Raw genomic sequence first — 25,281 nt, forward strand, 5'->3', positions numbered from 1 at the left:
TCCGCTATGTTGCTAACAAGTACAGAAAAGAACAATAGCTGGGTCATGGTCGTTTGCAAGTCCGCATACTGGAGAAGCAGAAAAATACACTTTTAAATGAGAGTTACACAGCTAGTTCGCGACTCATGCTAACTTAAGACATACGAGTTCTAATGAATACAGTTTTGATTGTAATAATACATATAATTAAAAGATTATTATTATTAATTTAGCATTAGTGTTCGCAAGTGAGTAAATCTTCACGTTTATTAATACATTTCAATTATTAATTATTAATATTGCATTGTCAAATGTAAGCATTTCACGTCTATAATATATAATATTTAAACTGCGCTCTCTCACTGTTTTCTAATGATTTTCCCATAGAGGTTATGGAAGATGCTCTAGAAGCTAAAATGAGAGCATATTTTCTATAAATTCACACTGTTTTTCTCAGAATGAAGTCTGACATTCTCAGTAAAACATCTACTTCCAACAGGAGCAGTTTGGCATTTGATTCCCTTGTGTTCTACTGCAGTCTCCCTGAGTGTTCTAGGGAACAACTAGAGCTCTAACAGTCTTACTTATGACAAAACTGTGGCACACCAGAAGCTATCTTGATTGAATTAAACTGGTAAAACATAAAACATTTAATTTAGAAAAGAACAACATGAAGGGGTTAGTTTTGCCATAGAAATTATGGTTAGTGCTGTAGAAAGAAAAATTAAGACATGTTTTAAGTGACTTCTCAAATACTTTCCTGTTGTACTTCCAACACGAACAGCCTTTCAGTTGTTTTCCTTGTGCTCTATTTCAGCCTCCCAGAGTGTTCTAAAGAGCAACTCGAGCACTGACAGTCTTACTTATGACGAAGTTGTGGCACATCTGAAGCCATCTTGACTGAATCAAATTGGTAAAACGTAAAACATTGAATTTAGAAAGGACAAAATGAGGGAACTCATTTTGTCTTAGAAATTATGGTTAGTGCTGTAGAAAGAAAAATTAGGACACCCTTTATTTGAGTTCTCAAATATCTTCTGCTTCTATTTCATTAAAAACATTGTGACATGTAGACTGAAACATGAATTTTCAGTACCAGCAGCAGACTACCAGTTAACTCCCTGGTGATCAGCAGTTTACTACAGTGTTCTAATGAGCAAGTAGAGTACTAACATTCTCAGTGACCATGGAGGGTAGGAAAAAGGGGGACGGGGCAACAAACCAACCATGGAGGACAGCAAGAGAGGCAGTGGCAATATAACAGACCACTGAGGGCAGAAGGAAGAGGCAGTGGCAATACAGCCATACATGCCAAAAGACCTGATTCAGGAACGAGACTCCTGATGTTTTTAAGCCTAGAAGGGCTTTATTTTATCTGTCTCCTGCCTAACATCTCCTACTTCACAATGTAAGTCAATGGGGAAATCAGTTGCCCACGTTCTTCTTCAAAATCTCCCTCTTACCAAGTTCAAAATCTTGGCAAGTATGGTACATTGGATCACTGAGGGCAAAAGGAATGGGGTAGGAACATTGACTGGGATAACAGAAGGTAGAAGGGAGATGGGCAGGGGCACCAAATTGACCTTACATGGCAGGCATCATGGGTTACAGCAGCACAATACACCGCCCAGGGCAAGCATAGAGGCAGTGCAGCACAAAGGACCATGGAAAGCAATAGGGAGGGGACAGGGCCATGCACATTGACAATAGAAAGCAGAGAGGAAAGAGTCAAGGGCTGCAAGCTGACCATACTAGGCAAAAAGGAGTGACAGTTGAAGCATAACAGACCATATTGGGAAAGAGGGAGGGGGCAGAGGCATGTCAACGAACCAGACAAGGCAGAATGAAGTGGATAGGGGCTGCACATGGAAAATAGAGGACCATGGAGGACAGAAGGCATGAGTAGAGGCTGGTCTCAGACAAGAGAGGGCAGGGGAAGGGGCTTCACAACGGACAATGCAAGGTAGGCAGGAGGAGCAGTTGCAGCACAACAGAGCATGGAGGGCAGAAGTGAGTGGTGGCAAAGTGGACCATGCTAATGGAAACCATTAAACAAATATGTAACAAATACAATGCATTATAATCTATTTCATCTATTGAAGTTTTTTTGCATACTCTCCTGCTCACAAAAAACTGTGTCCAACAAGCCAAACACAAACCATCTTCTTTATGCATTTATTGCAACAAAATGGAAAAGTGACCTAGCAGTGAGCTAGAAAAACTACCATATGTAAGACATGATAATTGGCCAATAAAAAAAAAAATAATGAACAACATTTTTATAACAATGATTGGCTTTACTTTAGGCTTCATATGTAGCACAATACTACTAAATGTAGCAAGAAAACCCAAAGTATAAACTAGACTGCTTATGTAAACATTCAGAATTACTACATGAACCACTAAAAATCACATGTATAGTTGCATGATTATGTAAACCAATAAGCAAATACATAACAAATACAACAGATAAAAAGGAAGAAATCACATTAAATCTTGCCACTCAATAGTTATGGTTAGGATTCCCAGAGATAGGAATTCCTCATATTTTTGCTCCCTAACAACTTTCCACATGCGTAAGGAATCACCACAAAACTCACCAGACCTACAGCATTTTGTACATTTTGGGTGGATGGAAATTTAGATAAAAGGCAGGATCCCAAAATGCATTCTTCCACCAATGCATTTTCCATTGACTATTGTATTTGACGTAGCCCGAAAATGACTATATTTACATGAAATGTGGCATAATTATGCATTATGATGGACAGACGAGCCGTTCTGAGTACTGCAGGTAAGTAGGGTAAGTATTTTTTTAAGTTATAAGGCATTTAAACTTAGTGATATCCATAACCACTGCATTTTTACAGAGTGTTGCGAAATTTAACAAAACCACAGCTGTACATGGCGATAACAAGTCATTATCTTTCTATGATAATGACTGTCATTACAAACATTTAAGGCAGCCATGCTGTTTTAAGGCAACTTTGTTAGTATTCTGGCTTAGGGCCTTAGATGAAGGTAAGTCTGAGGTTTTATATTTTTCACTACCAAGTAACACTTTAGTAAAGTGTGAAAAGGTAGGGGAAAACAATTATAAGGTTAAATATATATATATATATATATATATATATATATATATATATATATATATATATATATAAAAAAAAATTGGGGGAGTACCACAGTAAAATTTAGGAAGTACTGCGGCACTTAAAAAAATTGCTAAAGCTTAAATAATTGAATAAACACTTTTAATACTATGTATTTCACAAATAGAGTGTAGTATATTGTATTTACAATATTTAAGATATTAAATTCTGTAAAGAAAACTGTATGAAGTATGTCAGAAATACCTAAAAAATACTCTGCAAATAACACACAACTTTAAAAAAAGTAAAAAAACAAACATTTACTTAAAATATAATATTTACAGGTACTCGGGCGGTACTTTGTAAACTTATTTAAAAATATGTAAAAAATATAAATACATTTCCCTACCTATTCCTTAGTAAAGTAGTAATAGGGAATACAATAAAACCTACTATTTACCTATATGTAAGGCCCTAACTCAGAACACACCCAAAGTGTAGTAAAAACGATATGGCTGCTTATCCATTTTCTAAAAACAGACATTACTCATTTATATAGTGGCTTATCATCGCCATGTACCATGATATACCGCAAAGTTAAACCAGTATTAAATATAACTAAGGCCTAGTCATATTATTGTATTGTGGTACCCTTACGTCACACATGATGCTGCATGGGCAATACAATTCTTAAGTTAGATTAACAATGGTGGACCAGATTTACCATGTGTGGCCCTGTGGTGATTGGTAAATCTGGAGAAATGCAAGACAGTGCAATTTGCTGTTTTACGTTACTTGTCACACCATAACATACTTTGCAACTAAATTTCACATGCAACTGTTCGCCACTACACCATACACCACACCAGTCAACGGTATTCCAGTATACATCACTCCAGTGTACATACACCACTTCACGTTATGCCATTCCACTCAATGCCACTCCACTATACTCCATTCCACTATATTCTATTCCACTCTGTGCCACTGTACTCTATGCCTCTCCACTGTACAAGAGACCATTGTATGCAATTACACTATATGCAACTCCACTGTATGCCAACCCACTCTACGCAATTACGCTGTACTCACCTCAACTCTATGCCACTCCGGTCTATGCCACTCCGTGGGCTTCTACTCCAGTATATGCTATTCCACGCTAAGCCACCCTACTGTACACCACTCCACTCAATGCTATTCCGTTGTATGCCACTCCCCTCTGCAACGCTCCACTGTACGCTATTCCACTGTATGTCATTCCAGTGTATGCTACACCACTCTACTCCACTCCACTGTATGGCACTCTACTCTGTGTCACTTTACTCCTCAGTATTCCATTAAACGCCACTTCAATGTATGCTACTCACTGTATGCCATCAGACTCTACCTCATTCCACTGTATGGTACTCCAGCCTGCACCATTCTACTGTACGACACTTCACTGTACGTTACTTCACTATACACTATTACACTCTATGCCTCTCCACTGTACAACACTTCACTATACGCTACTCCACTTTTTGGTATTACACTGTATGCAACTCTATTCTACGCCAGTTCACTTTACGCTATTACACCGTATGCAACTCCACTCTATGGCTCTTCAGAGTATATCACCCCAGAATACACTACTCCATTACTTGCTATTCTATTGTACTCCATTCCACTGTACGCAACTCCACTCTGTGCTATTCCACTGCATGCAAGTCTACTGTACAACACTCCACTGTATGCTATTTCACTTTGTGCCACAACAGTGTACGCTATCCCACTGTACGCCACTCAAGTTTATGCAACTCCATTCTACTCTATTCCGTAAGACGCCACTCCACTGTATGCCACTTTACTATATACTAATACATTTTATCCCAATCCAGTGTATGCCACTACCGTCTACACTACTCAACTGTCTGCCACTCCATTGTATGCTACCCCGCTATATGCTATTGCTCACAGCATGACTCCAATGTGCACCATTCCACTGTACGCTATTACACTGTATGCCAACCAATCTAGAACACACTACTTTATGCTAGTTCACTGTATGCCACTACTCTGTATGCTACCCCACTCTACACCACTCCAATGTATGCCACTCCATTCTACATTATTCCATTGGATGCCATTCCACAGTAAGCCACTCTACTGTATGTGATAACACTCTACCCGACTCCAGTGTACGCCACTCCAGTCTACACCACTCCACTGTACGCCACTGGACTCCACGCTACTTCATTATATGCTCTCACACTCTATGCCACTCCACTATATGCCACACTACACTATTCCACTGTACGGCACTCACTATACTCTAATCCACTCTGTGCACTCCGGTGTACGGCACTCTATTGTACGCTAGTTCATTGGACGCCACTCCACTCCATTCCACTGTATGCTATTTCACTGTACCACACTGTACTGTACACCACTCCAGTCTATGACACTCCACTGTACACCACTCCACAGTACACTACTCTACTCTGTACTATTGCACTGTACACCTCTGCACTATACTTCGCTCTGTACTATCTTACTAACGGCACTCCACTCTACACCACTCCACTGTACGCTATTACACTGTACACAAATTCAGTCTTTGCCACTCTGCTGTATGGTATTCCACGGTACCCTTCTCCATTGTACACCACTCCATTCTACACTATTCCATTGGACAGCACTCCATTGTATGCCACTTCACTTAACGCCACTCCAATCAACGCTGTCTCCCTGTACGCAACTTCAGTCATTGCCACTCTGTCTACAGTATGGTATTCCACTCTACTTCACTCCACTGTACATCATGCAGTCTACAACAATCCACTGTATGCCACTCTACTGTGTGCCACCCCACTGTATGCTACTACACTATATGCTATTCCACACTATGGGCCAGATGTATCAAGCTCCCAGTTTGAATTTCTTAAATAGCTAATTTTAAGTAATCGCTATTTTAGAAATGCAAAATGGGATATAAGAAAACTGTGAGTCGGTAATAGCGATTTCTTAAAATTTGCAATTTGCAAATACCGAATCCCAAAACATAGAGAATCGGTATTTGTAAATTGCGAAAATGACAAACCGGAACAGCCTGATCACATCACAACCAGGAAGTGAGTCAGCCCATGCTGTTTCCAGACGCCCCACCCACAGGAGCAGGCAGAGAGACAGAGCCCAGCACTAGGGAGGCAGCCATGAGAGCCAGCCAGGACCAAACAGGAACATGACTACTGATCGGAATGTGAAGGAGAAAGGTGACAGGAAGCGCCAGCTCAAATTCAGTGAGCAGGAATTTGAGGTGCTCACTGAGGAGGTGGTCAGGAACCACAACAAACTTTTTGGGAAGAACTCACTCCAGGTACCTGAAAGTGAGAAAAGGAAACTGTGGTCAGACATCCAGACCAAAATATGCGCAGTGGGTGTTGTGCAGCGCTCCGTTGAGGAGATACGCAAGCGATGGTACGACTTGCGTTCACAGGCTAAAGGAGTCAAGGAGCCCCGGAGGAGGACCGCCCACCAGACACCGTCCACACCAATGGAAGACATGGTGGAGTCAACACTGCTTCCTGAAGCTGTCAGTGGTGTCACTGACATTGACACCTCAGGCACACCCAGCACCAGCAAAGGTAAGGGCAGTAATGATGTGTATCCCAAGATGTGCATGTACAAATGTCCCTTAGAAAATAGCTATTGGCACCATGCAGTGTGATAAGTAGTCCATGCCACATCTTACATACAACACAACAATGCCTTATGGGAGTGGTAGTCCACACCCCTAAAGTGCAAAAACCACATAAATATCAAGATAGTGTTAAGCCAAATAAAGAAACAACACAAAAGACTCTCAGTGATACTATGCCAGTGTACATGTAATATTATTATGCAACTATTTGAGTACTAATAAAAAATTACATGCTGCACATTGTTGTTGCAGATGTTCTGGGCACTGACGCAGCAGTAGGTGCAAATGTGGGTGATAGTGAAACTCAACCACAGTCCGACTCAAACACCAGTGAGTCCTTCATATATGCACCAGCTAGACGCAGGTCAAGACTGCTACCTCTCCCAGAGTATAACCTGGACTCTGATGAAATGCCGGATGAAGAACCCACACCACCCACAGAGGCTATAAGCACAGTAAGACAGCAGTCCCTGCCCCAGCGTCAGTCCACTCCCCTCAGGAGGCGTTGCAAAGCAGGCAGACAGTACACAGAGGAAGGTGAGGGCCCATGACTCTTTGGCGGCCTTGAGGCTTCCGTGCTGAAAGTGCAGCGCCTGCAATGTAAACACATGAGGTCAATGCACAGGCAGTTGGTGTCAATCGATCATAACATGGGCACAATGCACAGGCAGTTTGAGTCTCACTGTGACAACATGGGAACAATGCACAAGCTGGTGGACGCACTCAATGAAAACATGGGAGCAATGCACAAGCAGTTTAAGTCTCTTAATGAAAACATGTGCAAGCTGCATGAGGGACAGCAAACAACAGTAGAAAACACAAAGGAGATGACAAACGCCATTAGGGAACTCTGTGTGATGCAGGAGGAGCAGTCAGCCACCATAGGCGCCATCACCAATTAATGGGCAGGTTGGATGGGTTCTGCAGATCTGTCAATCGGCTCACTACCACAACTGCCTTGATATCACGACGTGCTGTGGGCATACAAGTGGAAATGGCACATTGCAGTCGGGATGTTGCACAAGGATCGGTGCAAATAACCAATGATTTGGAGACAATGCAGACAGCACCGAGTGCTACAAACAGCAAACTGGGTGGTGGGGATAGTAAGGAGCTCTCTAGCCTCAGCAGTTTCACAGCCCCTGTGATGGATCCTAGGCGTCGCAGTACCAGACAGTACTGTCTTTGAACCCGCTACAAGAGGTGCCACTGAGGCCACTGAGCACTCAAGTGGAGTGCGTGGACATAGGAAGTAATGTTGAGGAGTACAGGGGACTAGCTTAACATGTAGCAAAACAGTTATACTATGATGCTAATAGTGTGACACTGTTACTCACACCTTTTCGTGTATAGTGCATAGCTATGTCCTAATCACACATATATTACCTGATGCTCCCTACAGCAATACATAAAATAGATGTGGTATTGTCATTACTTACATCAGAAATAGTTGCGCATGATCTCAGCACATTTTTGTCTGCCCTCTGCTGCACTGCTTCTGTCTGCTGGGTGAAGGGGTGGCAAGGGATCATCACCCTCATCTGAGTCCAGCTCGGTGGATTCTAGAGGTATGCCCCTTGTTGTAGCAATGTTGTGCATCGTAGCACTTGTAGCCACGTTTTTGCATGTTGTTTTAGGGATGTATTGTAGTGCACCACCACTCTTGTGTATGCATCTGAAGCGGCTCTTCAGCAGGCCAAAGGTCCTCTCCACAACACTGCAGGTTGTCCTGTGAGCAGCATTATACCTCCTTTCGGCTGGCGTTGCAGGACTCAGGTAGGGGGTCAGTATGAATGACCGAGCGGCATAGGCACTGTCTCCTGGAATGACAGGAGAGTAAAATGAGTAATTGTTATCCATGACATCACATATACATTAATGCAACATTGTAAACTATCACATTACCCAGTAGGTATCCTTCGCCAAACTCCCCAGCAAGTAGTCTTGTGTAAATTCCACTGTGCCGAAAGATGTAGGAGTCATGTGTGCTACCTGGGTATCTGGCCACGAGATCAGTTATAATGTTGGAGGCATTGCTAATTACAAGTATGTCCATGGAATGTGTACTTTTACGATTCTGATAAACATACTCTGTGGCCGATGGTGGACAGATAGCTACATGTGTCCCATCGATTGCGCCTATTACATGTGGGAATTGGGCAATCTGGTAGAAATCAAATTTTATCTGTAGTAATTCCTGTGGTGTGTTGGCTCAGCATGGCATTGAGAAATGCATTGAAAAATCATGAGAGAGCACTCTGTGAGACCCCTCCAGCTGCTGCTATGACCCCTTGATAGTTCCCTGAGTGTAACAGGTGCAGGGGGCATAATACCTGTACATGGGTGGGTGTACTATTGGTCATCTGTGTGTTGCGCTGCAGTATGGGTTGTGATTCAGCTATAAGGTCAAGTATCATGGCTCAGCTTAACCTGTACTTAGCATATATCTCCTCCTCTGTCTGGTCAAAAAGGGTAATGCGCACCCTAAAAATGCACCCCTGTCTCCCCCTCCCTCTCCTCGAGCCTACCAGGATCCTCATCCTCCTCGCCATCACGTAGATGGCAGCCATTGTGGAAAAGAGGCTGAGTCATTCTGGGCCTCTTTATATAGGTTGCACCTGTTTACCACCTGATTTCACTTCATGGTAAATTGCACGTGCAAAAGGCCATTCTGCGAATATTCACTATTTACGAATTGTTGGTGCATTGCATTGAGAGAATGAATTTGCGAATCGCATTCTGCGTATCACAAATAGTGACATGATTTTGCGATTCGCATTCTGCGATTCGTAAATCCAGGTCACAGTTTGTGAATCACAGAATGCGATTTGCAAAATCATGTCGCTATTTGCGATACGCAGGATGCGACCCTCAAATTCATGCCGTAGTTGCAAGCAATCGCTATTTTTGCGATTCCTTATATTTGCACTGTGAATGCCTTTCATACATTGTGAAAGGCGATTTTGCATTCACAAACGGCAAAATTTACCGATTTGCACCCTTTGCGAATGAAAAATTATTTGATACATCTGGCCCTATATCACTATATTCTACGCTATAGACTGTGCAGCTCTCCACTCTATGACACTCCAGTGGACGCTATTCCACTTTATGCCACCCCACTGTATGCCACGCCACTCTATGCCACTCCAGTGTACTGTCCTCCACTCTATATTACTCCACTCTACAAAACCCCACTACACTCAGTGCCACTCTACTAGACTCTCTATCCTAATAGACTCCACTGTTTAAATTGCTACTCGACTTTATGCCTGTACACTCTAATGTACAACATTCTACTCTGTAACAGTTTCCAGCGCTGTACAGCACAGCACTCCTCTCTAGAATATGAGACTTCACTCTGTTTCATAACAGTTTACTCAACTCTACGCTATTCTACTTCAATGTACGCTACTCCAATGTACAACAATTTACAGTACACCACTCTGTTCTGAGCTATTCCACTCTATGCCACTCCACTCTTTTAGACTCCATTATAAAGTATTTCACTGTACTCTGTTCTACTGTATGCTACTCAGATGTATGGTAATTCGCTCTACGCCACTAGTGTACAACACTCCACTCTATCTTGCTCCACTGTACAACACTCTCCTCAACTTTATATAACTCAACTCCATAAAAATCTATTACACCTTACGGCACTCTGCATCACTGTACTCCACTCCATCCCCATACACTCCACTGTCCAACTCTACACTCCACTCTTTGCCCGTACACTCCATTGTACGACAATCTATTCCACTGTACAACACTTTTCTATACTATACGACACAGCTCTCCACTCTACTCTATGAGACCCCATTCGAGTTTATAACAGTTGACTCAACTCTATTCTATACCACTACACTACATGCCACTCTACGTTACGATACCCAAATACACTCTATTATACTTCACTCCACACTACGCTATGCCACTCCAATTGACTCTACGTCACTGTGTGGGACTTTACGTCACTCTGTGGTATTATACAATAATCCAATCTACACAGCTCCACTGTTTGACGCACTGCTGTATTCTATGCAGCTCCACTCTACTACACTTTGAGCTACTTCAGTCTATACCCTACACTACACCGTATAACAATGTACTATACTGTATGCCACTGTTAATTACTTCACTCCACAATGCTCTAGTCCGTTTAGGACACCGTATGCAACTCTTCGTTTGCCACTGCATCCCAGTTTACTCCACTGTAGTCTATGACACAGTACTCCACACAATTCTATTACTCCACTATATGGCACTCCACTCTATGGCACTCCATGCCATTCTACATTATAACACTATATGCCAATCTACTCGGCCATACTTTACAACACTGTACTATACACCACTCCAGTATACAAAGCTCTACTAGACTCTATACCACCCCACACTACTGTAGTCTGCAACACTTTCCAACACTGTACCACAGTCCACTACACTCTATTGTACAACACTACACTCCATCTTATAACACTTTACTCAACTGTATGCAACACCACTCCACTCTACTGCGCTCCATTGCACTTTAGTTTATGACACACCACTCCATGACACTTTCATCTACTCCAGGCTACCCCACTTCAGTGTACTCCAGTCCTCTATACTCCAGTCTGCTACACTTTATCCCACTCTATGTCACTGAAATATACTCTGCTCTATGCCGCTCCACTGTCTGTCACTACTTCATTGTATGCAGCTCCACTCTACAACACTGTAGTACACTCTGTGCCACTTTATGGCATTCTACTCCACTCTAGGCCCATCCACTCTAGACCACTGTACTACACCGCTTGACACTCGATGACATGTCACTCCTCTCCTCTCAACAACACACCACTTCACTATATGACATGGCACTCCACTCTGTGGTATTCCCCTCCAATGTACTCTACAACACTCCACTTGACAATACTCCACACTATGACACTCTACTTCACCCTACTCTACTCTATGCCACCCCATTCTAAAACAGTCTACTCCTCTCTATGACAATCTATAACACCCTACTGTACAACACTCCAGTCCATTGTACAATGTGCCACACCACTCTCCATTACTTGATTCCACTGTATGAAGCACCATATCATTATGCTATTTAACACTTTACTGCAGGGTATGCCACTCCACTCTGCTCTATTCCACTCTACAATAATTTATTTTACGACAGTAGACTTTACAGCACCGTCCTTCACTGTACTGTTCGAAAATCCACATTATGACACTTCACTCAACAACACTGGACTCTTTTTTGAAACACATAGTTATTATAATTAGAAACACTGAAATTCAATGACTAAAACAAAGATTAAAGCTGTAGTTAGGAAACCTTTTCCACTATACTATACTTCCTTAGAGAAGCTCCCACGGCACCACGGTACAATAGGGTAGAACAATGTCTTGTTTAAGAGGACCACCTTACCCAGTGCTTGAGTTGTAAAAAAAAATGCAGGTGTCCAAACTTTTTCTGAGGCCACCACTGCCAACCTATCCCATTACTCTGCCCACTTCCACAAATTAATGTTGTGCTCCATTTTCATGGATGGCGTCCAGTGCTGGATTGCTGCAAACAAATCGAGCCACCTTTCATCAAGATAGTTCTGGGCAGATCTCAGCCTTCCCAATTTGTTTTTACAGAGGCTAACATGATGCAATTTACACCACATTTCCCCTAAGAATTTGTAAAAAACAAAGTGGCTTTAAAGGCTGTAACGCATCATTTAACTCCTTCAGCTGCTTCTTATCTCGCACCATCTTCTCTGTTCCTTTTGTTATCCTTCCCTATCTCCCTATGTCTACCCATTTTTCATTCAGCCCTCCAACACTTCACCTCATTGTTTTAGGACCACTCATTCCTACTCTCCAATTCTTCTACTTTTCCTACTGTCTCTTTCTGCCAATCACTGCATTCCCAAAAGCTGTGCCTAGCATTGCACCCAAGAAGGCATGCTGTCCATTTTGCTTCCATGTACGTGGTACAATCAAACATGCATACTTGAAGTAGTGCCCTCTCTCCTGGACATTTTAATCTGTGGTCTTTCTTTTACACCGTTGTACCTTTGATCTTTCTCCTACAGTGAAGAATATTCGCTGCTTTCTTCCATACATGGGTGACTCAGTGCACCCACAAATGGACCCTTAAAGCTCTATTCTCTCATTCAGCTTTTAAGTGGTGCTTTCTCTTCTAATGATTAGAACCTAAATGTGCCTACACTATTGACCTGTTTCCTCTTTTCAGTACTGGCAAATTTGTGTACTCATTAACGTATGTCCTTTTCCTGCTGCATCCTGATAATGGCACAATTGTGCATCACTGAAGCGGCGCTCTTCCTCCTTGACCCTTGATTTAGAGCACTCTCTGCAGGACCAGTGGCCTCTCTCTGTGCACTGCGCAGATGCACTAGCACTGCAGCACGGACAGACAGCCATCCTGTTCCACCCCAAAACACTCATGAGTAACATGCATTTTCCACTCAATTTTCTCAAGTTTCTGTTTGTTTCGGAAAACATTTCTCTCTCATTTATTTCAGGGTACTGATACTTTAATCTCTGTTCCTGCACACGATGATCAGAGAATTTATAATACAACTATTCACAAAAGAGAGAGGGAAGTGTGAAGGTTAGGGTGCTAGAAAAAGAGGTGGGGAGACCCCTTTTTTCTTGGGAGATGTATAAATGAGAGCAAGTGTAAGGTTCAATTCGTGAGTAGGTGAGGGAAGAGGAAACCATGAGTCCAGGTGAGTAGTCAGTGTCAGTGAAGGGTGGAATATACCACGGGGAAGGAGAATAAGTGGGAAGAACTAAGTAAGGAGGCAGGAAAGAAACAACTGTGAGTGACTTGTGTGAGTGGGGTATGTGGGCTAGCAAAGATTGATACTAAGTGAAGCATGAGCAAGGGGAGAAATGTGAGCATGAGGAAGGACATGGAAAATAAGGGTGAGTGTGAAGACTAATAGGAAAGGAGTGTACGTTTAGCAGTGCAAATGAAGTTGAATGAAGAACTGGAGAGAGGTAGTTGGGTAAGGTGCGAAGAGTGAAGAGTCACATTGAGAGAAAATAGTCAGAAAGAGTAGAACTTCGATTTGGATAAATGAGACATTGGTCATCGCAAAAACTGGCAACAGATACTCCTTCATCCTTCCAGTGCTGTCCTTCACAATGGTTTAGCTCTTTCATCCAATGGTGCCATTGGACTAGTAATGTCACACCGCTACCTTCACAAGCATCTAGCCTCCAGTACACACTTTACCCTCAGTGCACAGATTCCAAGGGTATTATCCACCCACCAGTGTACATTTTACCTTTAAAAATGTCCTCCTCCCACACACACATAAACTAGTGCCAGTTACAATACATTGATAAGTTCATTTGAATTGATTGGGATTCCTGGGGTGGAAGAATTCTGGGTTCAAAATCTGTTTTTGTTTTTAAATTTCTGCCTTATGTATCATGGTCTGCACATTCAGGGCAAGATTCACAAAGGTAAACTTAGACCAAGAGTCTAAGTTTAGACCAAAAATCTAAGTGTCTAATTATGAGTTTGGCAGTCCCACCACGGGAAACTCATGGCGAAGATGCCAGTACCATGGCGGTGATGTCCCCCCGAACGTATTACAATGTTCCCGCCGTGCTAACCGGTGGAAACAGTGCTAGGATATTGGCCTTGGCTCCTTTAACAGAGTCGAGCCCAATATTCTAGCACTCCAGCACCCCCAGAATGCGCACTGTCTGCAGTGCAGAGATCCCATGTGGCTCCTGGCACTGGATTTCCACCAGCCTTTTCATTAAGGAGTCCCTGCCACGAAAAGGCTGGTGGAATATGGAGCTGTAATCAGCCAGGCGGTGCTAAGTTCAGCGCCTCCATGGCTGGTTACAAGCCCAACCGCTGTCACCACATTGGGATCTATGATCCTGGCGGGGACGGCTGTCTTTAGGCAGGTCCGCCCACCAAAATATAATTGGGCGATCGGGCCGCCTGGAGTGTGGCAGTCGACCGTTAATTCGTGTGTAGCGGTCATCGAACTGGCACACTCGTAATGAGGCTCTAAGTGTATAGTAAAGTCTAACTTTAATAGTAGTAAAGTTAGGGGCATATTTATACTCCATTTGCGCCGAATTTGCGTCGTTTTTTTCGACGCAAATTCGATGCAAAACTAACTCCATATTTATACTTTGCCGTTAGACGCGTCTAGCGCCAAAGTTCATGGAGTTAGCGTCATTTTTTTGCGTGAACACCTTCCTTGCGTTAATGAGATGCAAGGTAAGCGTTCCCGTCCTAAAAAATGACTCCCAGGCATGTGCGTGGTATTTATACTCCCGGGCAAAAATGACGCCCGGGAGTGGGCGGGGCAAAAAACCCCGCATTTGCACCTCTTTTTAACGCCTGGGTCAGGGCAGGCGTTAAGGGACCTGTGGGCTCAGAATGAGCCCAGAGGTGCCCTCCCCTGCCCCCAGGGACACCCCCTGCCACCCTTGCTCACCCCAGGAGGACACCCAAGGATGGAGGGACCCATCCCAGGGAAGAAAAGGTAAGTTGTGGTAAGTATTTTTTTAAATTTTTTTTTGTGGCATAGGGGGGCCTGATTTGTGCCCCCCTACATGCCACTATGCCCAATGGCCATGCCCAGGGGACAGAAGTCCCCTGGGCATGGCCATTGGGCAAGGGGGCATGACTCCTGTCTTTGCTAAGACAGGAGTCATGTTAATGGCGTCTGGGCGCCAAAAAAAAAATGGCGCAAATCGGGTTAAGACGATTTTTGTGCCTCAGCCTGACTTGCCCCATTTTAGGACGCCCAAACGCCATTTTTCCCTACGCCGGCGCTGCCTGGTGTACGTGGTTTTTTTTCACGCACACCAGGCAGCGCCGGTCGGCTAACGCCGGCTAACGCCATTCAATAAATACGGCGCCCGCATGGCGCTTCAGAATGGCGTTAGCCGGCGCTAATTTTTTTGGCGCAAAACTGCGTTGGCGCAGTTTTGCATCAAAAAGTATAAATATGGCCCTTAGTCTTTTGGTTTAAGTTTATAGTTTTGGTTTAAACTTAGACCACATGTCTAAACTTAAACCAAAAGTCTTAATTTTACTATAAGTGAAGTTAGACTTTTGGTCTAAGTTTAGAGTTTTGGTCTAAATTTAGACCAAAAGTCTAACTTTACTAGTAGTCAGTTAGACTTTAGGTCTAAACTTAGACTTTTGATCTAAACTTAGGGGCATATTCAGAAGCGCCTAGCGCCACGGAAGCGACACTTTACGTGACGCTCTGGTGGCACAATGCCCTGCGCCGTATTTACAAGGTGTTGTTAAGCCACTTTTTGTGGCTTAAAGCCACCTTGTACATACAGCCCCTTCACATGCAGTCCTTTGTGTGGAGGAGGCATGCAATGGGTGTTGCTGTGGGCGTGTCACAGCAACACCCATTGCATTTTGACGCTGCCTCAGATTTACGAGTTTTCGTAAACCTGAGGCACTGACAAAATCTAACAACACCCTATGGATGCAACAAGGAGGAATACTTTTATTCCTTCTAGTTTTTTTCTTTTTCTATGTGTGCTGCATTCTGCAGCACACATAGAAAAAGCTAAATGCCAGACATGATTGCTTATGTGCTGGAAGGTGTCCCTTCCTGCACATAAACAATCATTTCAAAATTATTCTTTGGCACTTCTTTGTGTGCTGCAGAGATGTGCCAAATCACGATTAGTGATTGTTTATGTGCAGGAAGGGGCACCTTCCCACACATAAACAATCAAACCCCTCAACGCAGACATCCTTACACAATAGTGCAAGGATGCCTGCGCTGGTGCTAGGCAGCTCAATTTGGTGCTAGCTCAGGGGATAACACAGGGGTGCAGCATATTCAATTGAATACAGCGCAGCCCTGTGTTGTGAAAATGGCAGAGCGTGGCACTGCCAATTTTGGCGTAGCATCACACTCTGTCATTTTCTGTTAAATATGGGCCTTAGACTTTTGGTCTGAGTTTACCTTTGTGGTTTGGGCCTTCAGTATTTTTAGCAAACCAGACTGTATAGAGGCTTATGGAATCATTGTCTGAAAAATAGTGCTTATTAATTTAAGACCAGTTTGTTAGAAGGTCAGTAATTTGAGCCAGAAGCAGGTATTAACAAATAACCCGTAAGAGCGAAATAGAGAGGCTGAATGAAAGAGGCATGAGATGGATTCAAGACTAGACAGCCCTGATATTCAGCAACTGTGACTTTCAACAGCTTTGGCGGCAGGATTCTGAAAAAGACTTTGGGCCCCGGTACATATTATTTTACAAATTAAGTGTCGGAGAGCATACATTGAACCATATTTACAAGGTTGTGTATTACTCCTGTCAATTGATTAATTTCTGTTTGCATCAAGAGATTGATTGATGCAGTCAAGAGTTCTTGGGAGTTCTAGAAAAAGGCAAGTTTGTAGAACCCCCATCATGTGCTATTCAGCCAGTCCATACACAGTTGCCATAGAGAAACTACAAAACCCAGAGTTCTAAACATAAAACTACAAATCCCAATAATAGTCTGTCCATTTGCTGCTCAACGATAATTTAAGTATTTTTCTTCATAATTATATGGTTGCATTATATTATATTACATTATATTTAATTATGGCCTTCATGCTTTATTTATGTATTTACAATTTTTTCACTTTGTGGACTTTGGTTGGTGTTGTGACTTTGCCACTTGTTGACCCCAGGTGCTCAGGCACCTTTTGATTCTTCCTGTGGTGCCGCAATTTTTTAGATTCAATATTGCTCTCAGGAGGTGGTCGCTGTAGTGCTTCACATGGGTGTTATCCCTTGCAAGACTGCTTCATCTACAGCAGTCCATCAAGTGCTGTGTTCAGCCTCGGCTCCCTGGTTCCTGTTCCCACGTGTGGAGCGGTCTTAGCTACACCTCTTCAGAGACTGTACATGCAATCCTCCTCGGTCCCGCCTCGCTTTCCATTACAGCCCTGTGCCAACTCCCGATCCTCCCACAAAGGTGTTGTCCTTTGCAAATCATTATACTGATGAGGCGCCCTGTCTCTAAGGATCTAACAATTTTTAACCGTTTGACGTCCACCTATGTAAAAGGCAGTAAATAGCAAAGACAACATTTTCCTTCCTTCTATTGTACCTGCACAATTGATGTATGTACTATATGTGTATATAGATTTTATATAATGATATATGGATGAATTGTGTGATTTGTGCCTGGCTATGGTCAACCCCACTTCAATTTAATAGTTTACCTCAGGCAGACCTAGGCACTCCCCTGCAGATTAACAGGGTGAGCTTGTTGTGGGGTCTTTAATTAAATCTGCCAGATGCTGAGCATTTACTATGTCCCAGTATAATTCTGATTATATGCGTATTGATTTGACACCAGAGGGTGTTGTAGAATTTGTGTTGGAGTCCGACAAAGCTGCCCTAAATCTGGCCCTACAAAATGATATCCATAAGACCATAACAGCCTTACTGTGCCCTGTGGCTGAACAACTTCAAACCTGTTTTGCTGGCCTGCCTCTATCACTTTGCAATTGCCCTCAGGCTCTTCAGTGCCGTTAAGATAACCTAGCCAAAAACCACCACAAAAACTGTCTCCAAAGCAGAGATCTTGAGCACATGAAAAAAGCCTATCTGGACTCCTTTGCCTTTATTCCAGAAGAAGAGGATGACGTAGAGGCCACGGGGAGTACAATTTCCTTGAAAGATATCTAGAATCTTGATGGAGATACAGGCTCCTCTGATAATCGGGACATTGGATCTTGACTCCCAGCCCCAAAGAAGAGACGTCAAGAAGAGCTTGACAGAGGGAAAAGCCCCACAGGTTCCCAATCTCAGTCTCCCCTGTTGTATGACACTTTTGTATCCAGAGGATAGCATACATCCTCTCTCTTTTGAATGAATTCAGAACACAATTGTGGGCGGAATGCCCTCGACATTCTCTGCCGGCCCAAGGTGTCCTTGACCCCCAACCTAGATCACAACTTATTCACCTTTATAGGGGCATTCTATCAATGATTCTAAAAAAGGGCTACAGAGATCCTGGAAGGCATATCAGGATAAACTGGTAGACATTTCTAGCCTGCTAGCAAAATCTTAGACGTGGCCATCGTGGCAAAAGATCAAGGCACACCCATTGGACCAGATGTTTTGGCTGGCTGGGCCCAACTTGCCATCTGTTTATTGGGTAAAGCAAATTGCGTCTTATCCTCTGAATACTGATGTATTATTCTCCTTCAGACAGACCCCAAAGTGAGTTGGTGATGAACAATGCCTGTCCTTCTGCTAAAGGGTTACTTTTTGGTGACTCCTTTGTGAAGGAGGTGGCTCGCTTTTTCTATACTTTTACTTCCTTAGACGAGGGACATTTGGCTCTAAATAAATTTTTTCAGTCCCACCTTTTCAACAGGGCTGGTCAAGGAAGGGGGCACTTTACTCTACCACTTCCTATACCAAGGCCCCTCCTTTTGAGGGAAACCCATGCACTGACTGACTCCCAGAGAGGTTCTCCCTTTTTTCCTTCATGGGCAAGAGGCTACAAAGGGTGCTCGCACCCCAGAGATTTTGTGGAACATCAGCTAACTCCACCTAACAAGGTGAGACATTTTCTTTCTTCCTATCCGGAACTAGGGGGAAGAGTTTGTCATTTTCTCCACAATTGGGCTTTGATAATGCAAGATGCTTGGCTCCTTCATACAGTGCAAGGTTTCCTGTTGGAAGTCTGTGTGATTTCCCCTCAGTCCACTATTCCAAACTGACTCAATTTCCCATCACACAAACATCTATCCATCCTTCGGAAGCAAGTTATTACTTCCTGCATTCCTCAACCCAACGACTTCTTGAGCAACATCTTCTTGATTGACAAAAAAGGCAGAGGCTTCCATCTGGTTATCGGTCTCAGGGAATTCAACATCTGGATCCTCTACAGACACTTCAAAATGGAGGGGATACATTTGTTGGGAGACCTCTTAATAGAAGGCGATGTCATGGCCACAATCTTTCCTCCTCATCAGCGTTTCTTGCAGTTTTCCGTGGAAAAAATGTCCTTCTAAATTTTGGGAAATGCCGTTTGGACTTTCCTCAGTTCCTTGGTGCTTTACCAGGTTGCACAAAGGTTGCTCAAACCTGTGTTGGTGTATTTGAAAGCGAGGGCTATTCGCTTGATCATGTACTTAGATGCCTTCCTGTTAATGTCACAAACCAGGGCTCAATTAACTAATACTTGGAGCTCACAATTTCTCATCTGGAAACTCTGAGGCTGGTTATCAATTATAACAAATCCAACCTCTTCCTATCACAACAAGTAATTTTCTGGGCTTTGCCATAGATTCAGCTCAGCCACTCTAGCCACTATAGCTCTTCCGTCTAAAAGTTGAGTGTTATTCAACTATTCAGGTGCAGAAAGCAGAACATTCACAAAGCAAACCTTTACTATTCGCCGGCTAGCAAGACTTGTTGGTCTTCTGGCGTCCTTTATTCAGTCAGTCATCCTGGGTCCTCGACATTATCATGCTGTCCAACACCTCAAAATATCATACTTACAGAAGGGCCTATTTTGTTATGATCAAGTACATATGACTCTGGAAGTGCAGCAAGAACTACAATGTTGGGTCGACTACATGGACACATGCAATGGGGAGGCTATTTTTGGCCTCGTCCAGGCATGGTGCTCTTGTTTGTCATCACCCATTTAGGTTGGGGTGCTTGTTGTGGCGATATGACTACAGATGGCAGACAAAACTTTCTTTATGTGTCAATAGTCTGAAATTTGTAGCAGCTTCCTTTGTGATTTGCTCTTTTTCATCAAAACAATGTCAATGTTGTATCTTATTGAAGATGGAGAGCATTTCGGCAGTTCAGTACATCAGCCGCCTGAAGTGGACAAGATCATGTCTTTTAGCGGAGTTCTCCAAAGATGTCTGGAACAATTGCCTTCAGTGTCAGATCTTGGTGACAGCTCTTCATCTTCCAAGGTAAACATAATACATTAGCTGATGGGAACACACATTATCTCAGTGATTCTTGCAACTGGAAACTGGATCGAAAATCATGAAGAAGTGGGGTCTTTGTCAAATAGATCTTTTTGCATCTTGGCTGACACACCAGTTACAATCTTTCTTCAGTTGGAGACCGGGCCCTTTGGCACAAGCAATAGATACCTTCTTGCAGAAATCGATTGGACTGAATTATGACTTTCCACTTTTCTCAGTACTTTTGAAAGTGTTCCTCCAGGTATGGAAGCAATAAGCAGATTTGACCCTGATCTCTTCCCTGTGGAGAACACAGACTTAGTTCCTGATTTTACTAGAACTGTCTTGCGACTGCACTCTGCTACTTCCTTGGTTCTGAACCTCCTCCTGGACCTCTGGGACACCAACATCCCTTGGTCATGATTCATCAGTTAAGATTGATGGGATGAAGACTTTCCTAAGATGCTGACAAGTGCCAGGACTTTGGAACAAGTTCTCAACCTCATCGACAAGGCATGGGCAGATTCAACTCATAAAAGGTATCGTGCAGCTTGGAAAAGATGGTCATACTGGTGCATAGAATGGAGTTTGGATTCCATGGCAGCAGATGTAATTCATGTGTGCACGTTTTCTAGCTTCCTTAGTAGGATATGGTCTCTCTTGCAGGATGGGGAACTATTACAAATTGGCAGTTTCTGCCAGCCATCTATCAGTGGCTAGCAGACCAGTTGGCGAGCGCCCTCTAGTATCCAAGCTTTTGAGCAGTGTTAGGTTTTCAGCTCCTCCCACCTAAGTCTTTGCAGTGTCCCCCTAGACGTTATATTTCTTCATTCCTGGCAAGATAATTCTCTCTTGTGAAGGAAAGGGATTACAGCTAAGCTAATGCTAATACTTTGGCCCTCATTATGAGTCTGGCAGTCACTAGACCGCCAGACTCGTGGATGGTAGTTGTAACGCTGCCAATACAGAGGCCCAAATGCCATATTTCAACCCTGCCGGTTAGGCCGCGATTGGACCACCAGCACTGCCAGAATCAGGGATCCCAGTGGCCTCACAGTAGTGGCGGTCCTAATGCGCCATGGCAGAGCTGCAAGCAGGGGGGTCCATGCACTTGGCATGGGCAATGCAGGGTTTCCCCTGGCCAGCACTCTCTCAATGTTCACTGTCTGGTTTACAGACAGTGAACATTGAGAGAGTGCTGGTGCACCCTGAATCCTACAGCATTGCTGCCGGCATGATTACGAGCCAGAGACAATGGTTTATGCTGTTTCCCACTAGGCCATCTGACTTAGCAGGAAACTCTTAATGACCCTGTCGGGGAGGTAGCCAGTATGGCAGCAACCTCCCGTTGGAAGTTCGGAAGATGGTGTAAACCCACCACCGAACTCATAGTCAGAACCTTTGTCTGGTTTTTGTGCGTATCTAATGTTTAAGCACTTGACTTGGCACATTGTTCACCATGGAAGGTGTAACATTTGTAATTATCTAAAGAACTAAGGCCCATATTTATACTTTTTTAGAGCTGCATTTGTGCCACTGACGCAAAAGCGGTGCAAATTTTCAAAATAGAACTGTATTTTGCAAGTTTGTGCCATTTTTGCGTCAAAAAATGACACAAATGCAGTGCTAAAAAAGTATAAATATGGGCCTAAATTAGAAATTAGGTGGTATGTCGAGTGCTTTTAGGAAACCAGAAGCTTTGTGTAGTTCATTGCCTTAAAGAGAATGACCGGTCACTACACATTTCAGGAGTTACCTTATAGGTCAGCTGTTCATTTTGTAATTACATCCTCATGCTCCAGTGTCTTGCCCTACTTCGGCCCACTGGGGGAATCTGCATCTTTCAGAAGCTGGGTAGATACTTCCATTCAGTCAGAGGCAACCTAGCCTGTCTGGAGGAAATTATGTGAATTGCAGATTGGTCCTCGGATTCTAGGTTTAAAAAGTTTTATCTTAAACAAGTAATTAATCCTTTTTCAATGATTGTGGATAAGCTTTACACTTGCATAATCTGAATCCTCAGGTCTTTTCAAAGAATCAAAAAGTTTTGTAACATTTGTGAACAAGAATTTTCAATTTTATTAAGGCCATGAAGGCAAAGATTATCCCAACGCATGTCTTAAATAAGTATAGTATATATTGTGGTGCATACTATTTCTGTTTTAGTATTTTCCAAAAATGTTCATTATTGATTGTCTGTTTATGAAATATCCCACACAGTGTTACTGTGCAGTTTGTGAGCTGGATATTCTTTCACTTCTGAAGCGAGAATGAGTTTCACAGTTTCGGCACTCAAGGCTTGTTCCTCGCAGCAAGATACACCTGCAGGATCGCTGCCATAATATGGATGCACACAATATCGATATATAAAAATATGGGAAAATAAACATTGTTAACAAACATCCTATACTTAACTAATAAGACGACAAATATTGAGAACACAAATATTGTTGTTAAAATATTGATTTTGACTTATATTGAAAACAAAAATATATCAAGCAAAAATATTATTACCTTTAAGTAGACATATGTATGTCAAAAATATTGCCTCATGCAATATCGGCTACAATAATATTGCCAAATTAATTAGATCATCAATAATAAACATAAAAATAACTACTTTTTATGCAAATATATACAATAAACATTAAACAACATATACACATGTTGTAACAAAAAAATAATACATCGCTAAACTAATTATAATTCACCTTACAAAATATAACTACATACATAACAATATGTGCCAACATATATTTATATAAATTACGAATATTTACACAACAATATAACTTTATATATATATATATATATTTATATATATATATACACACACACACACATATGCAAAATACAAGCGAGAACTCTGGGTAGTTCCCAAATTTAGGTGGAGAGCAGCTCCAATAAGGAACACTCTACAACACCAGCGACACTCTAGATTTGTTCACCTCAAATGTCTGTTTATCTAGCTGAGTTTTTAAGCTTAGGATCAGCACAGTGCAATCCCCGCTGAGCTAGATGGGGACATAGGGGGTTATTACAACTTTGGAGGAGTTGTTAATCCGTCCCAAAAGTGACGGTAAAGTGACGGATATACCACCAGCCGTATTCATGATCCATAGGATATAATGGACTCGTAATACGGCTGGTGGTATATCCGTCACTTTACCGTCACTTTTGGGACGGATTAACACCTCCTCCAAAGTTGTAATAACCCCCAAAGTCTTTTGCCATTTGTACAGCAAAGTCTTTAAGCATAGGATTGACACAGTGTCATCCTCACCGAGCTGTAAAATGACAAAAGCAATTACCACTCCAGGCACAGTATTACAGCTTTGGACTGGTCAAATACCCTCCAAGCCAACCTGGAATGAGTAAAGCAACTCCTGACACGTGTTTCGCTCTCATTAGAGCTCTTCAGAGGGGTTTAGCTTTGCCCAGACACAAGGGAGCTCCCAGTATAAGTTAAAACAAGACCCTTTCAGGGTTAGAGTGTCACATAAAATATGCAAAATACAAGCAAGAACTCTGGGTAGTTCCCTAATTTAGGTGGAGAGCAGCTCCAATAAGGAACACTCTACAACACCAGCGACACTCTAGATTTGCTCACCTCAAATGTCTGTTTATCTAGCAAAGTTTTTTAGCTTAGGCTCAGCACAGTGCTATCCCAGCTGAGCTAGATAGGGACAGAGTCTTTTGCCATTTGTACAGCAAAGTCTTTAAGCATAGGATTGACACAGTGTCATCCTCGCCGAGCTGTAAAATGACAAAAGCCATTACCACTCCAGCTACAGTATTATAGCTTTGGACTGGTCAAATACCATCCAAGCCAACCTGGAATGAGTAAAGCAACCCCTTACACGTGTTTCGCTCTCATTAGAGCTCTTCAGAGGGGTTTCGCTTTGTCCAGACACAAGGGAGCACCCAGTATAAGTCAAAACAAGACCCTTTCAGGGTTAGAGTGACCCATAAAATATGCAAAATGCAAGCGAGAACTCTGGGTAGTTCCCAAATTTAGGTGGAGAGCAGCTCCAATAAGGAACACTCTACAACACCAGCGACACTCTAGATTTGCTCACCTCAAATGTATGTTTATCTAGCAAAGTTTTTAAGCTTAGGATCAGCACAGTGCTAACCCCGCCGAGCTAGATAGGGACAAAGTGTTTTGCCATTTGTACAGCAAAGTCCTTAAGCATAGGATTGACACAGTGTCATCCTCGCCGAGCTGTAAAATGACAAAAGCCATTACCACTCCAGGCACAGTATTACAGCTTTGGACTGGTCAAATACCATCCAAGCCAACCTGGAATGAGTAAAGCAACACACACATATATGTATATATATATATATATATGTATATATAATTGTCAAAAATATTGAACAAAATGACATTTTAAACATTAACATAAATTAGCATATACCATAGAAGCACATAACCGATAAAGAAAGTTCAATCCAAATCTAAACTAACCAACAAAATCAAACTATAGATAAACTTAATCAATATAATCACACAAACATCTAAATCATCAATATAAAAAGCACACATATTTTCTCTTCATAA

General features: G+C 42.6%; 1 protein-coding gene across 3 annotated transcripts in view; it reads left to right on the plus strand.

Annotated features, from left to right (window-relative positions):
- SLC39A8 (solute carrier family 39 member 8) overlaps positions 1-25,281 on the plus strand; it is a 277,625-nt gene that overhangs the window by 40,159 nt on the left and 212,185 nt on the right. The gene's annotated exons all lie outside the window — the stretch shown is intronic.

This window comes from Pleurodeles waltl, chromosome 1_1 (genome assembly GCF_031143425.1).
Source record: "Pleurodeles waltl isolate 20211129_DDA chromosome 1_1, aPleWal1.hap1.20221129, whole genome shotgun sequence".
NCBI classification, from domain to species: Eukaryota; Metazoa; Chordata; class Amphibia; order Caudata; family Salamandridae; genus Pleurodeles; species Pleurodeles waltl.